Source organism: Poecilia mexicana, unplaced genomic scaffold (genome assembly GCF_051168715.1).
Source record: "Poecilia mexicana isolate PSO_F unplaced genomic scaffold, ASM5116871v1 scaffold_1, whole genome shotgun sequence".
Taxonomy (NCBI): Eukaryota; Metazoa; Chordata; class Actinopteri; order Cyprinodontiformes; family Poeciliidae; genus Poecilia; species Poecilia mexicana.
In genome coordinates this window covers 4,812,242-4,828,125 of record NW_028263370.1, presented here as the reverse complement: position 1 = coordinate 4,828,125, position 15,884 = coordinate 4,812,242, and the positions used below count along the sequence as shown (strand labels likewise).

The following is a 15,884-nucleotide window of genomic DNA, read 5'->3' as shown; positions in this document are numbered from 1 at the left end:
CTGCATACTGGAGATAGTCTGAGAGTGAACGGGGATTGTTTGCTTGAGCCCGTCCTCTGTTTTTCCAGCAGAATAGGCTGAAAGCATCGGGGAGCACAGGGCACAGCGGCACAAAAATCTGCTAGTGAGTGACATGGCGGTGGAAGATGAAGGAGCACTGGCACAGGGTGCGAGTGAGCTATGTTGATTTTCTCCACTGAAATGTTCTGTGATGCATGAAACGAAAAAAAAAAAAAAAGAAAAAGCTGCCGCCAACCTGCTGTAACGCACCCTTCTACAGAAGCTAATCTCAAATTTGAAAGGGGAAAAAAAGTGAAGGTGGGAAACAGGACGAAAAAGAGCAGCCGAGGAAAGACATACAGGGGCTTTCAAACGTTTTAAATATTTTCTTGGCTTATACCTACAAAGTTTCTATGAATTTAACAGGGATTTTAAATAAAACATTAACTGAAAGTAGCACAGAACTGTGAAGTGAAGCCAAAATTCATGAAGTCTGTCAAATGATTAAAAAAATTTCAAAATGTGGAAAAATTACCCAGAGTTTGGATCGTTTTACCAGGCACTACAACAACAGGGATCATAGATACGTGTGTAAAACAAAGCCTGTAAGAGAGAATCAGAACCAGGACAGGTGAGAAGCACGAGAGCGAGAGAGACGCGAGATTGGTTGGAAATGTCTCTCCACCCCTACAGCCAGGTCTGTTATCGCCCCGTTGACCTTTCCTCGCTGTAAACACCTTGTACTCGCACAATTACAAAGGTGGGACACTTTCACGCTCAAAGAGACAGGAGGGGGGGAAGGGATGATATTATACGGCACAACGCAAAACTGCAGGGAAAACAAGACAGGGGACAACGCTCCCATTGTCATTTCCCTCTAAGCTTCCTCCTTGGCGGAGGTCTGGTTCTCACTAAATTAGCTGCGTTAAAGCTGCCTGCCTCTCTTCTCCTCTGAATCTCTGCCTCTTCCCTCGCTCCTGCCCTTCACACTTCTCTTCACACATCTCGTTCCCTCCCCTCCGCTCCACTCCGATCATCCCTCATCCTTTCTTGCACATCTCCCTCCTCTCCTCTGATCATCTGCTACCCATTTTGCCTCTCTCACACCTCACTTTCTCCCTCTTCTCACCTCCTCTTTATTAATCCACCACTTTGCCACCTCTCCTGCCTGTCATAACCTCTCCCCGTCTCCCCTTTGCCCTCGTCTGTGACTGCTTTCCACTATCCCCCTCTCCCCCGCCGTACCCCACCAACTAGTTTAAACAAGACTGTGTTTCTTGTGAATGGCAGAACTTGTTAATCCTGCGTGTAACAGCTGCTTAGGCCGGTGATCACCTAAAAAGAAATCCCTGCCTCGGAGTTTCAAAGGGAATGCTTTAGGAGACTAATCCACGCCGTGCAAGTCACTGGATGTTTCCAGAGGTAAAATGAGGCTGTGTGCAGTCACGATTATGTCTGCAAAGCTCGTGCTTGTAGTGGATTTTTGTTCAAAAAGTGCACGACGGAGAGTGTTGTTCTTTGTTTAAGGCAGAAAGAGTGAAGCCGAAGCAGCATGTGTTTGCCCTGGAGGCACTTGTGCTTTGATCCCTGCTGAGAGAGATATGAGAAGATGAGGGACACAGTTAAATTGGAAAACTGCCTGGAAAAAAAACAAAACAAAAAAAAAAGAAAAGAAAAGCAGAACACCACAAGTGTGTGCCTCAACTTAGTGGAGGACAGACACAACGCAGAAGTTAGAGAGGTGAGAGGCCAGTAGTTAAGAGCTTTTCTTGCTTTTAAAATAAGACCGTTTTGTTTTTTGTTTAGTTTTTTTCTCTCTAGTGTTCTCTTGTTAAATTAAAAATGACAAGTCTGGCATGTGGTGACGACGTGTTGTTGGACTTGTAAGGCACGTACTCCCCAAAGCAAAGCTAATGGTAGAGAGTCTGAATCTTTTACAGTTTGTGGGAGAGCATAAAATCCTTTAACCACGCTTCCAGGAGAACAAGCTGGGGCGTGATCACGCAGACAATCCAACACAGAGGATCCTAACGTCTTCTAGACGACGTATCAAGAGATGCAGAATTCCTTCTGATTCCTGATCTCAGGTCTTTGGAAAGCTTTGATCTGGCTTCCTGCAGTGGTTGATAATCAATTATTTATATTGGTGGCAGTGAGGCTGCAGGGTGGAGCGGTGGAGTTGCAGTGTTGGAAGGATCGGCAAAGGTGAGAATCTCTTCCTAAAGTCTTCCTGCGTAGAGTTGGAAGGTTCTCTCCCACTTCAACTAATTCGTTTAAACAGGGTTTCTGTGCAACTAATCAGACGTGGAAGACCTCTGACAACACAGCAAAAACAGCCTCATACATTTTACTGATTTTTTTTAGGCAAGGTTTTGAATAATGCCATACAAAGACATTGATTAAAATTGTTCATCTTTATAGAGTTTGAAGAACTTTTGCCTTATATTGTTCCAGATCTTTGCGATTTTGATTTGAGTTACTAAGACCAATACGGCGAAGCAGCCCCATGGGGCCTGAAGTCCAAACGAGTGGCATGTGTAAGCAGAGGCTGAGGAGATTCCTGTGAATCCACAACCTTCACACAGTGTTCCTCTCTTTCCTCCTTCTGCGAGCAAAAGGACTCCAGTAGCTGTGCTGCTGTTTAATCTCGGAGACCGGGAGGAAACGGTGAGACACAAAATTAATAGCAGAGACACTAACTGAAGATAGAGCTGCCTTGGACTACAGCTGGGGCATGGAGCTGCAGGGAGCTATCGATTGTTGCTGGGGATGTGTTTTCCGCTCCCTGGGAATGTCAGGGAGGCAAAGCGGGGATTGCCTGGCATATGGCGAGGTGACTGTGCAGACACACACGCACAAATGAGCACAAGCGGGGAGCGCCCTGAGCTGTGCTGAACAGTGAGGAAAATGCAGAGGGGGGTAAACAAAAAAAAAAAAAAGAAAAGAAAAGAAAAATCATCCATCACTGGTAGGTACATTTAGAGAGAGGCCCAATGGAGCTGGGAGTTTCAGCTCCCCCTCTGGGGATGGTTTAGTCCATTTCTCAATACTAAGCTGGCCCTTTCCACTTTACCTCATTTCCTCTCCCACTGGGGGAAATAGTTCACCTGTCCTTTTTTCTCTCTTTCTCACTTCCTTTTGCCTCGATCTCCTGTGCAGCAAAGGGGGGAAAAAAGCACATATCTGTCTTTCAGCACCTGTCCAGCTTCACCCTTTTCCTCCTCCTCCTTCTCCTCCTCTTCTCTGGCATTTTATTCCTTGCTCTCAGTAAAAAGAAAAAAAAAATGTTCATCTGGTCCACCCTACTCTCCTTTCTTAATGCCATCGTTTGCTCTTGCAGTCCCAAGGAAAATGTGAAGGCCCACAGGATAACAACACAGATCGGATTCACCCCACCATTTCAGTTGGCCTTTATTTTAAAGGTGTATTTAAAGGGCTTGTTTTAATCTCACCCTGGAATAGCTCTCGAGTTGCCCTGCTGTGCTCATTGAGCTAAAATGCAAATACTTTGGTGAGTAACAGACAAGTTACAAAAGATTTGAAAAGATACGTCAGGCCATTTTAACACAAAACTGCCTGCCATATCTGTCTGCATTACATTATCTAAAAAAGCCGTTTTGGCGAGACACAAGTGACTCACTGGCTACCGGTTAGCTGCTATGCTAACGTTAGCATCTGCTTCCGAGATCCCCGGAAGTAAAGGGCCATAAAACAGTTTTTTCAGATTACTCTGGATGTTTACGTCATTTATCTGGCAACATTTTGTGTAGTAGAAAAAGGAAGATAGACCTGATAGGAATGGTTTGTACGAATTTATATTGTGACATAAATGAAACCATAATTTGATGGAGGGATTATTCTTTTTTTTTTTTTTTTTTTTTTAATAATGACAACTTTAGAAGGAGATATTTGCATAAAAATTTAGTCTGGATATTTGACCTTAAAAATGTTTACTTTTTGAAAAAAAAAATTCCTCTACTAAATACAGAAAATAAACCGCTTGTTTATAGCTACAAATAACTATCATTGGACGTTCTAGTTTTAGAGAGGTTTGATTGAATTTTACAATAAAGCTACTAAAAAACAGCAAGAAAAAAAAAAAAACTCTAATGATGTTCAAGATTCCCAGTGCATGTCAACAAACAATGGACAGCCATTACAAACCCAACACCAGAGAACTGACCAAACCAAAAAAAAAAAAAAAAAAAAAACTCCTGGTAGACTCTAAAAACCTCAGAGTCACGAGAGAGCGTGTGTGGTGTGTCGCCAAAGTCGAGAGTGTAGGCAAATTTCTGTGCAACCTGCCTTCCATGTGGCTAACGAGCTCAGATTAATTACCTGAACCGAGTGGCAGCAATTCTCTGAGCAAGACGTGGCGTCTGGCGCGACATGGAAGACGGATGCAGTTGACAGACTTGGTGCACAGCTGCTCCGGCACCTGAGGACGCCTCAGTGAGAAATGAGCCAGAATGGAGTTAAATGTGTCAATGAGGGAGGCCCCAAAGTGTACCAGTCAAACATGACAAAGATTTGTAAGTGACTAAGTGGGCTGATCTCTCAGTTTGAATGAAAACTGAATGCTCTCCATGCAGTAAACATCCCAGTAGGTCTCAGCTGCAGGAAGAACAAAAAAAAAAATGTGGCAAAGATGAGTGAGAATGAGTCTGCGGTAGTTATTTCTCAGAAAATGCATTAAATACCCATCCCTGCTCCAGCACAATAAACAGGATCAAATAACTGTTTTTACCTCCTCAACATGTCATCATAGACTTTCCTATTCTAAACAAGGGTGGCTAATCACTGGTGAATGCAAATTTGCTTGCAATTTGCATCTGCTCCTTTTTTTATTTACATTTTTTTACCATTCATATTTTTCACTTTTGTAATTCATGATTGTAGATGTACGAGATGCAGCCCAATTGAGTAATAAAATATCTGCTTTTGCTATCTCGAGCGACACGGCGTGTTTCAAAAATGTCAAAACACTTGTCCATTAATACAATATCTAATTTTGTTGTGTCATTTACAATCTGCTTCATTTTCCGTTTTATCTGTTATGACTCTAAAACAGTTCCGTTTTTTTTTTTTTTTTACCGCTATTCTTTTCTATCTGTAGACTTTGCTCTCTGAAAAAATAGACCTGATGCATGTTGTTGGAGTGAGAAGGAATACAATTCTTGAGTTGCTCTTTTGAGCTGAAATGAAAACACCCAACTCAACTTGTACCCACCAGGTAGATGTTTTTTGGTTTTATTTTGTTTTTTTTACCGCTATTGACACCAATGTTTTTTTTTTTTTTACCATCCTGCTAATCCTCTATAGCATATTTCTGAATCTCTAGTCCTTGAGGGACACTGGCCTACAAGTTTAAGTTTGTCTCTTGTCCAAAAACTATTAGCATTTAAAACTGTGGCTGCATGACTCCAATCAGCAATGCCTCTTCCAACATGAGCTTCGTGTCATCTTAGGTTTGATCATAGGACGCCGTCTTTCAGATTTCACAACTCAAATAAGAACCAAAATAAATGGAAATAGTTTAACACAAAGCTAAACCCCCAACAGCAATTTAACTCTAAATCTAATCTTCCGAATTAGTAAAGATGCTTCAGAAGAAAAACAAAACAACAAATGGTTTGTAGGTATGAAACAGTTTATCCACAGTTGTGAAATGGGGGTACAAATCCGCAAAGAGGAGCATTGATCCAGAACCCACATTTTCTTTTTCCATTGTCCGCCTGTTTGTTATCAATTACTGCTTTTAATTGTGAATCAATAAAGTGCATATTCATGCCTGGGTCACACTAAGATGACACATCTTTCTGGTTTCTGGAAACACAAAATAGTCTCTTCACTGGCAACCAAGCTGTGAGATTTCATTACTTTCTGTGTTCTGCGTGTTTTCCAAGCTTCCTTTCTCTGTTTCTCCCTTTAGACATTCTCTTAAAACCCCCTTTTTTACCACAGGCAAAAGAATGCTGGTCACATGTATGGTAAAAGAAGGAGTGTGTGTGCGTGTGTGTGTGTGCGTGTGTGTGTGTGTGTGTGTGCAAGCAAATACACGATTAGCACCCACAGCAGCATCTCCAAATGAGCTGGGTTTGGTATGCACAGAAGCTGCTTGTGTGCCCTGTGACAAGCCCTGGAGCTGGAGTGTTGGAGGGGGAGTTCGTCTTTTCATCAGAGTGAACGCTGGTAATACTTTCTGTCCAGGAAATTTGAGGTAGACACATTGTATGTACTGATAGCAAAACTACATTCAAGAATCAGACACAGATTCTGGTTAAAACCAAAGAGAAAATATTTTGGAGTCACACAGACAAGGATCGAGGGTTTTCACTGAGACCAGAGGTCAAAGGTGAGGTTTCAAACTGATGCAGAATTCCCATTTCGTCCGAACAGACATTCTTCTGTCGCAACTATGTGGCTTCGCAGACTGTGTTTGCACATGTGCATTTTTGCTTTGTCAAGATAATTAAAGTGTCCAGAAAGACAGAACCTTTCCCACAGACACTGTAGTTTCTATTCCTTAAATATTACAAAACTGCACGTGAACTCACAATGAAACATTCATCTTGTGACGGTTTCTATAAGCTCACAATGGCAGTAAAAGTGAAAAGGAAGCTGCAGGTTGTGATTTTTTTTTTCTTCTTCTCAGATCCAGGCTTATACGTTATATTACTGTTAATGGTTCCCACATTAAGTCGTTTCTATTCTTTAACCATCTCAATCTGTACAGTCAGAACCGCTCAGTCTTTTTCAAGCACTGCTGTGGGATAGACGTGTGACATGTAATGACAGCTGATAACCAGGGCATCTTTCACTCATCAAATAAACCTACAGGTTTGTGAAAACGGACTCATTGCTGCCAACTTCTCCAGTCAAAGTCTCCAAAAAAGGAAAGTCAAAGAGCACCAACGACGCGTCAACTCATTTTTTAAACTATACCAGTGAGTCAGTCGTCTTAGTCACAGGCGCCACGTTCGAGTTTGTGAAGAAGAACATTCTTTATAAAGCTAAAATAACAGAAGGGTAAGTCATTTGTAAATTACCAATGTAGAGCTGCATCTAGATATGTAGTTGTCTGTTGTTTTTTTTTCTTTTTGATTTTTTTACACACAACAGAAAAAGCAAGGCTGTATACAATGAAACAATAATTGCTAAATTTCCCTGTAGCTTTTACAATCGTTTCAGGGTCACTTCTTTTGTTCACACTGGCTGATTTATGACTCATTAGAGTGCCTTCGGAGCCATTACTGATCTCATTACATATTCACCCTGCACAGCGTAGCAGGGTAAACTGAAAGCTACTTATATTTATTTTGGATAAACAGGCTTTTCAGAGTAATGTCTGCACAATAAAATAAACTACAAAAACAGCTAAAAGTTTGGTATGGAGCAAGAAACATTTTTTTTCTTTTACAATTTAACACAATATCTATCTCTGACAATAGTTAATCATATGTATATGGAAAAAAAAGCTTACTGGTTGCTGCTGCACATTGGCTCTTATAAACACCAACTTGATAATATCATCACTGTCTAATTTGACCGTCTCTTTCCAGAGAAATGACTCCTTTTTTAAATGTGATATCAAAATACAAGAACTCTGCAAGGAGGTAAATATGTTTATGTTCCACTTTAAATTAAATCAGAATTGGAATGCAACATCTCTAAAATGATGATCCTTACAATCACCAATAGGTGGCAAAAACTTAAAATACCATCAAAGAACAGGGAAAGCAGCACTGCTACTGATAGGGGATGGGTTGTGCAGGAGTTTTTCCTATTTTTGCAAGACTAAAGTAATGATCCGTACCTTTCAGTCTGTGCTTACAATGAAACGATAACAATCTTGACATGTAATTCTTGGCAAAAAAAAAAACGCTTTATGTGGCAAGATTTATCAAATTCACCTTGCTTTGAGTGATCAAAGCAAAACATGTTTCTGCAGATTTCAAAAGCTTTGTGTAACAAAAGAAAAAAACTTAAATGAAAAACAAAAAAAGATTAGAGGAGGTAATTTATCTACTTTCAAGACACATTTCCAGCCAATAGTTTCGGACCGTGATCCTGATTGTGTTCTGGTTGTTTGATGCTGCATCTTCTGCACTTAATTACGTTCCTCTTCAAGCAGAAAAAAAGAGAAGCATATCACCTGATTACGAAACACAACATGCACAGCTGAATCTTTGTATTCTAATCTTAAAACGCTGAATTATTCAAATCACTGCTCACTGCTATTTAGAATATAGAAAGTCTGGTAAATTCAAGCTAATGCATTTTGCACACACAGGATGTGCGTTTCTGAATAAAAGCATCAGATAAAATGTCATAAAGTGTCATTTCATTAACATCGGCTCTCTGATGTGGAAATGACCTGATGTGACCGTTACGGAGGAAATATAAGAAAATCTGCACGGAGATGAACAACGTTCACTTCTGAAACTTCTACACTTGAATTGAATTAAGTAGAAAATGAAGTTGAAAGATGACCCTGAAGATTCGCTCTGTGTGGGATCTCACATTGCAAATGATGGCAGAGCAAAACGATCTAAAGAACAACGAAATGAATGCAGTGCTTCAGTTTTGGTTCACCTTCTTGGCTTCCATAGTTGTTTTAACAAGCACACACGCACACACACGCACACACGCACGCACACGCACACACGCACGCACACGCGCACACACATACACACACACACACACACATGCAAATGCAAACGCAAACTGAACAACGCCAGCACCGCTCAGTCGCACAAACGCAGTGTTTGGTTGTGTCCTTGTGTGTGTTAGTGACTGTGCCGCTTGTGGAGGCTCCAGGAACCAGGCTCGGTTTGAGAATGCTCCAAAATGTATGTGGGTTACAACACATGTCTGAAACCTGAAATTTATCTTTAAACACATAAGTCACGTGGCATAGCTAAAGACTGAATTGGTTATTTGACAAGTATCGTTTGCTTTCAACGTGAGAAGTGATCAGGTTTCTCCTCACCATCTGGACTTCAGTAATAAAATACAAGTTTTCTGCTGGGCAGCTAAAGTCATAACCAGACTTAAAATTAAACATCTCATTTCAGGCCTTCCGAACTTAGCGTGTATAGTTACTCCATCAAACTTCTCACGTTTCATTCACGTCTTTAATTGGTACAGTACGTCCACCGGTATTTGAGGTGCGTTGGGTTGGACATCCACATGTTACTAAATAAAAATCTGAAAACTTGAGATCCCCTCTGGTCCTCTTAATGTGCATTAATACGTAGAGTGGAAACCATTTTAGCGCTACATAAGAAAGTAATATCTACTGTTTTCTTGTTCACTGCTTTTGGGGGTACAGCCAGTTGTTGCTAAGGAAAATAAATGGCGCTCCTGGATTGGCTGATTGCAAACAACAGTCAATAATATGTTAAGTAGCATTGAGTTTTTGGTATTTCAGCATCCCAAGCAGCCTCTTTTTGGAATAGTGTCAATATGCTCTGCAAAAATAAAAAATAAGAAAATCAGTGAATAATTTTAAGTCATGTTCTACAGAAAAAATCTGCAAGTCCTTGAATTTGCAAATACTGATCCATAAACAAGCTGGGGTCCATCGAGTCTTCTTTCCTTTTTTGTGTGTGTGCAGGCAGCAATCACTCTATGTGTTCTAGTTCTGGATAAGGAATTGGGGATGTTGTCACACTGTGAGGAAACTATTCAGAGCAGGAATTTATTTCGTCCTACATCCAGCATTTCTCACAAGTTTGCTTGTGAAACTGACTGCTTGCAGAGTGTTTGGAGAACTCAAATCAACATGGATCTCAACAGCTGGCTAAGACCTATCAGGATCAGGATGCCCACTTCTCAACCTACTGTGCTGAGATTGGCAAACCAAAGTGCAAAGCGGACTGACACACATCCCAAAGTTCAGTCAGTGTATTTTAACACAAAACTGCATGGCCAGCAGTTGCTTGTAATATTAACTGCGTGACAGAAAACAGAGGAAAACAAGACTGACAGTAAGGTACAGGCTTTTATTAACTTGTTTACGACAGAGGAAATGGAGCTAAATTTAAACTGTCTGTGTAGCACCAGGCAGCTGTTTCACAAATACGGGAAGCTTTACATTGCTGATTCCAGTCACTGTTTGCTAACAAGAGTCTGAACCGCCACCATTACAAAGCACTGAATCAATACCTGACACTGTTCAACGTGGCGTTCTGCCGCAATTAATCTCATGTTGAATTATGTCAATGTCATAACATTTGATTATTAGTACAAGATCATCTGTGATAACAAGAGACGTCCTCGGCTTATGACTTGTTTTCTGAAATGGTACATAAAAACAAATCATCAAGTATGTTGATGAGAACCTGTATGGTTCAGCTTGTGTATAACACTGTTGTCAAAAATAGGACTTGGGAGAAATGTTGGTGTTTATTTTTGTTGTGATCACAAAGAGAAATTCAATATCACATTATGTCAAAACTGAAACACCAGTATCTTAAAGTGGAGGGGGGAACTTATGTCAAATTTGACTTTAAACTCCATTTTAGCTTTAAACTCTGACCAACGTCTGTAAAATTATGATGAAAAAAGTCACATAAGCTCAATAACTCCTTATTGACATTAATAATCGTTTTGTGTGATAGTGGGGTCTAAATACGCCCCTCAAGCCTTCAGGTTGATGCTGAAATAACTTGTCCTTTCTCCTCAACCGCCTCCTCACTAGGTGAACCCAGAAAGGTTCCAGATGACAACAGGAATCGAAATCATTCAGCTTGCAAACAGTGTATTAAGCCTATATATCTCCAGCCACTGAAAGCCATTTAACAGCCCATGTTAAGATATTGGCAGTTCTCCTACTGTGTGCCTCTTCACGCTCTTTTCTCTCCTATAGCATCCTAATATTTCCTCCCTTTGAGTAAACCCCAGAAACGTGCATCTCCCGACTTCGAATAAAGCCCATCAGGCGATTCCCGAGCCATATCTCACAAGGGCATGAAGAAAAGTTTCTTACCCCTCCTCTTCCTCCTGTCGCGCACCTCCCTGTTCAGCCATGAAATGACACCCCTATTTAATCAATTGTGAATCATGAAATTTTGCACAAGAGACCCCTTTTCTTTGCACTTGACAGTGATTGAACTGCACAGCCATGCAATTGCATTCACCACGGCGATGGGAAGAAAAGGGAGCGGAGGGGGAGGGGCCGCGTCTCTGTGCAGTCGGCGTGCGAGTGAGGGATGACGGCAATTTCCCTGTGACATCATGAGGCCCCGCTCAATGGCGCAGCAACACAGGGTCCCTTCTATGCGTCGAGGCTGCGTGGTCTGTCAGCGCGGTGGGGTCCCATAAGGGTGCAAAGAGGGCTGCGTGTGTGTGTGTGTGTGTGTGTGTGTGTGTGTGTGTGTGTGTGTGTGTGTGTGTGTGTGTGTGTGTGTTGTGCTAGAGACAAACGTTTTACGTATAGGCCCAAAAATAGATCAGGGGCAGGAAAAAACTGAGACGGACAAAGGGTCTGGCATGAGAGAGATTAAAAGTAGAAAAGAAGAACTTAAGGAATAGAGAGAGCAGGGCCTGGGGGGGCGGGGTATCCCGCTCTCTTCCCGTAGAAGTACGGCGTGCGGTCTGCTGAGATACAAAGCAGTGACACAGCAAGATGTACGAAGCTGAGCGGAGAGTCATGTTCGTCTGTTTTTGTCTGCGAGGCAAACCACATTTGATCCCGGTTTGATTTGTGTTTTGCATGCTTAAAAAAAAAAAAAAAAAAAAAAAAAAAAAGAGCAGTCACCATATTTAGGAACAGCATGCAAATGATTTGCAAATATACCACATGGTGAGGCAATTTGGTTTCACTTCCACTGTGCTGTCGAACGTTCTGCCTGCAGGACAAAACCCAAGGCACATTGTTGGTAATTCCGAATGATAAGGAAGACTGGAAAACGATTCCCTGATGCCGATTTCAGTTTTTTTTTTTTTTTTGGGGGGTGGGGGGGTTTGTAACTGCACAAAGATTGAGAAACAATGCTTCATTCTTTATCTTGGTGTGTACACCTTCTTGTTTCTAAGAGTGAATCCCTGTCTGTTTCTTCAAGCCTTTTATTTAAAACCCATCAACAAGTAATGTGACAAAGATTTAGAAGTTGAAATTCTGGATAACAACTGATTCAAATCTGTTATATTCCAACTATGTGTTTAGCAGTGTCAAAAGAATTTTTTTTTAAACTTAAAATATGACAGAAACAACCAAACATCTTAATAACCAGCAAGCGTTTTCCTAGAGACCAGCTGGAAACTTAATATATGTCATCGACTTCATGAGGCTGGACAAGATCAGGCAAACTACAACTTATTCTTTTGCGTCTTAAGTCCAGTTTATTCTGGCCTGGCAGAATAAAATACCACACACTTACGGCATTGCTAATATCAGCATCCTCTGAAGGTTTCCTGTTGTTTTCTGAGTGAGTGCTTTAAGGTGAGAATCAAATAATGACTTCTTCTTTAGCGGAAAGAAACCGTGGTTAGATGTTGTTTCTGCTGAAAGACTCGAGGGTGAAAAAAGACTGTTTACCGAAGCATAGAAACTCCAAGAACACCGCTTTCAAGACATCTGTTGCATTTAAATGTTCTTAATGCACTGTTTGCCGAAGAGTTAAACATCCTTCTTGAATAAAATTCTTCAAATGATTATAATCAATCCATTTGGAAGTCACATCATGTGGTCAAATTTGCATTTTTGCAAAAACAAACACAGAGAGCTAATGTGTTGTGTCCAAACAGCTGCGAACGCAGCACAGCTGAACAGTCGATGGGAAATGGAAAAATTACACTGAAAGAGCAATCTATGAGTTTTGAAAGGTGTAGTTTGTGAGTTTTAAAAGTCGCTAAAGTTACAGTTATCTCCTTGGGGGATAGGGAGATAAAAATCAAAGTGGAAGTAGTAAGAAGGAGAGGAAGCGAAGGGGAGAAGAGAAGGAAAAGGCAAAGGGAAAAGCATAGATGGCTGATCAGATTTTTAATGTTCGACAGTCACAGCATAAAAATTTCCAGGACAAGTTATTTCCAAGCAAGAGAGTAGATTTCAAGCCTTAGCTTCTTAAAATGTAAGAAGAAGGAAAAAAAAAAGCCTTCGGTGAAATCTAAAAAGATATCAAAAAGATTATTTGTCCGTCTATAAATCAGGCAGTTTGTGGTTCAGTGGTTAACAAGATTGCATGACAAGAAGAGGGTTGGGGCAATAAACTACAAAAGTTGGCTGGAGAAGAAGGAACCAGATTAATGCTTAAGTCTGCAGTTCTGTAAGTGGGCACTTAAAGCCTGCTTGCAACAACAAGTCAACCCCACAGATGTTCAGAAAAAAAACATAAAATTGTTTCCAGTTTGCAAAATTAAGCAGTTTTGGTTCATGCCGAGAATTTCAGCAGGCAATCACTGGCTTCTTTTAACCTCATCCTTAAATTGCAGCATGACTTAAGGGAGTGAGTTATCATGTACGGTATGTTGAAAGGACATTTTCCACATCAGCAACGCGTGAGCTTCATCTGATAGTGCTAACAATACTTTGGCGCATGTACCACTGGAAAAGATCACATTTTTACATTTCAAGCAGGTAAAATCTTTGGATCTAGTCACCGGTCCATGCTGCAGCCTGAACCAACTGTATTGGCAGATGAGACATTATAGCGTCACATTTGTATAACAATGGCCGACGTCCTTTTTTGCAGAAAAAAAAAATCACTTTTGCCAAAATAAATGACTTAGGTCATTATTTTTAGAAAGGTGATTATATAGAGATTTACAGTATCCCTGAAATTAAACTAAGACAATCTCATTAGAAGGACTTAGAAGGGAGTGGTATGATGTAATTGAAATGTAATTTGTGGTATGATGCTGATTCTACTGTTTCTTATGTTTGTTTTATGCTTTTATAGTTTTAAGGTTGATTTCTATTGTACAGCGTTTTGTGATTTTATGTCTGTGAAAAGTGCTTTATATATAAACTTTACTTATAAGCTTGCAAAATAGTTTTCAAATGGTTAGGTTGAGTTAATGTCAGTCTAAGCTGTGAGTAAAATGGTGCAAACCGTAATGTCTATTTTAATTTTGCTAACATTAATATTTTTAAGTCGTTGTATGTCTCGAGTTTGAAAATTACCCTGATCAGGACATTTTAAAAATTTCCCCTAAAATTAAAAAAAAAAAAAAAATTCTCATATATATTTATATAAAAATGATATAAAATCATCAACGTAGTACCTCAATCATCTCTAAAAACATATTAAAAATTGTTCAAATAAAATCAAAACAAAAAAAATGAATAGTGAAAACCAATAAAAAGTAAAAGCACGTCATTTTCTCCAAATACGTTTGTTCACATTTTAGCATTGATCTTGAAAGATCTCATACATGTATTTAAATGTTAGCAAAATTATATTCAATAAAAATGTGTTGCTGACTGCTGCAAATACTATCTAGCACCAAATCTTGCATATGGCTTGTTTGATTCATCTCTTTGTCTTCTAAATCATATTACATCAGTCTGGAAATTACAAAATAAGAGCATACCTGCAAAACAGAACAGACCAAAAATATGAAACATGTTTGCGACTGCATTGTTTTTGCAATTGACTGGAACAAACATTGAAAATGAAACTAATTAACTGCTCTACCATAGTAAACACTGTGCGTACATTTCCCTGTATGCTGCAGAAATCAGACGGTGACGTCTTCTCTTGAGATTTTGACAATATCACTTAAAAAAAACCATCCAGTTCTTCTCCGTTGTAACAGAAAACAACCCCCAACACGCTTGATTTCTCATTGCTCTCTCTTTTCCCAATGTTAGTCCCACCTCTGAACAGCATGGGGTTCCCACCAAAACTCCCCCCCCCCACGAACCTTTTAAACCTGACATCAAAAGCCATTTGTTGCCAGCAGGGCTCCCTGACCAGGCCACACCCAAAACAAGTCGCGACACAATCTGGTCAAATTACAAACTTCCCCCTCCTCTCTCCTCTACCATTAAAGGGCACCTTAATATCCCCTCCACCACCACCTGCATGGCATCAAAGTCTGGAAACCCGGTGCTTTTCAGGAAGACACATCAGCAGCAATTTTGGCTCTCATTTCCTCCCTCACAGCAGGAGTTTAGCAGGACATGCCAAAGCCTCCGCTCAGCGTGACGGAGGTGGGGGTGGGGTTGGGGGGGCAGAGGAAGGTAGACTGGGAGTCTTGTCCTGCAGACAACAATGTCCCTAATTTGTCCACAGATTGAGCGGAGAAGAGACAAAGGCAGGCCCTCAGACACCACTAATTCAGATGAAAGCACATTTATGAGCTTGTGTGTTTGCGTTTGATTGCCTCGGTGTGCGAGCGCGCAATTAGCAAGCAGTGCGCTGCAGCCATCTCGCTTGGCTGCAGGGTTACTGGTCACCAGGAGGCCTTCATCAACCCCCCACCTCCGGCTCCGCGGCTACAGATGTGCAGCGTGGCGTGGCGTCGGCACAAGGAGCGCGACAGATGTTTATACACGCGCGCGCTGCGATTTGTACAGATGGATCTGTGTGAGGCAGTCGTTCTGACGGCGGATATCGACGCTTCCTCTTCACCGTCTCGCCTGCTGGCCTGGTGTGCCCTCTACACCCTCCCCAACATATGCAAATCGCTGCCAGAGAGCTGTAATTTGTAAATGATTTAACCTTTTAATAGCGAAAAAATGAGGTTGGATACAAGCGAGTCCCTCTGGATGTAAAGGCAGAGAAGAAAAATAAGGATTTGAGCAGCGATTTAGACATCACTTAATTGTGCCATCCAATTATCTGTGGGGCTCCATGCGCGGACGTGATCTGTCCACAGTGTGTGTGTGTGTGAATGGCTACAGTAGATGTTGAATTTGTTATTGGATTCTTACT

The 15,884-nt window shown here is 40.9% G+C and overlaps 1 protein-coding gene across 1 annotated transcript in view; it reads right to left on the bottom strand.

Annotated features, from left to right (window-relative positions):
• Window positions 1-15,884, bottom strand: part of xylt1 (xylosyltransferase I) — a 103,314-nt gene that overhangs the window by 52,807 nt on the left and 34,623 nt on the right. The gene's annotated exons all lie outside the window — the stretch shown is intronic.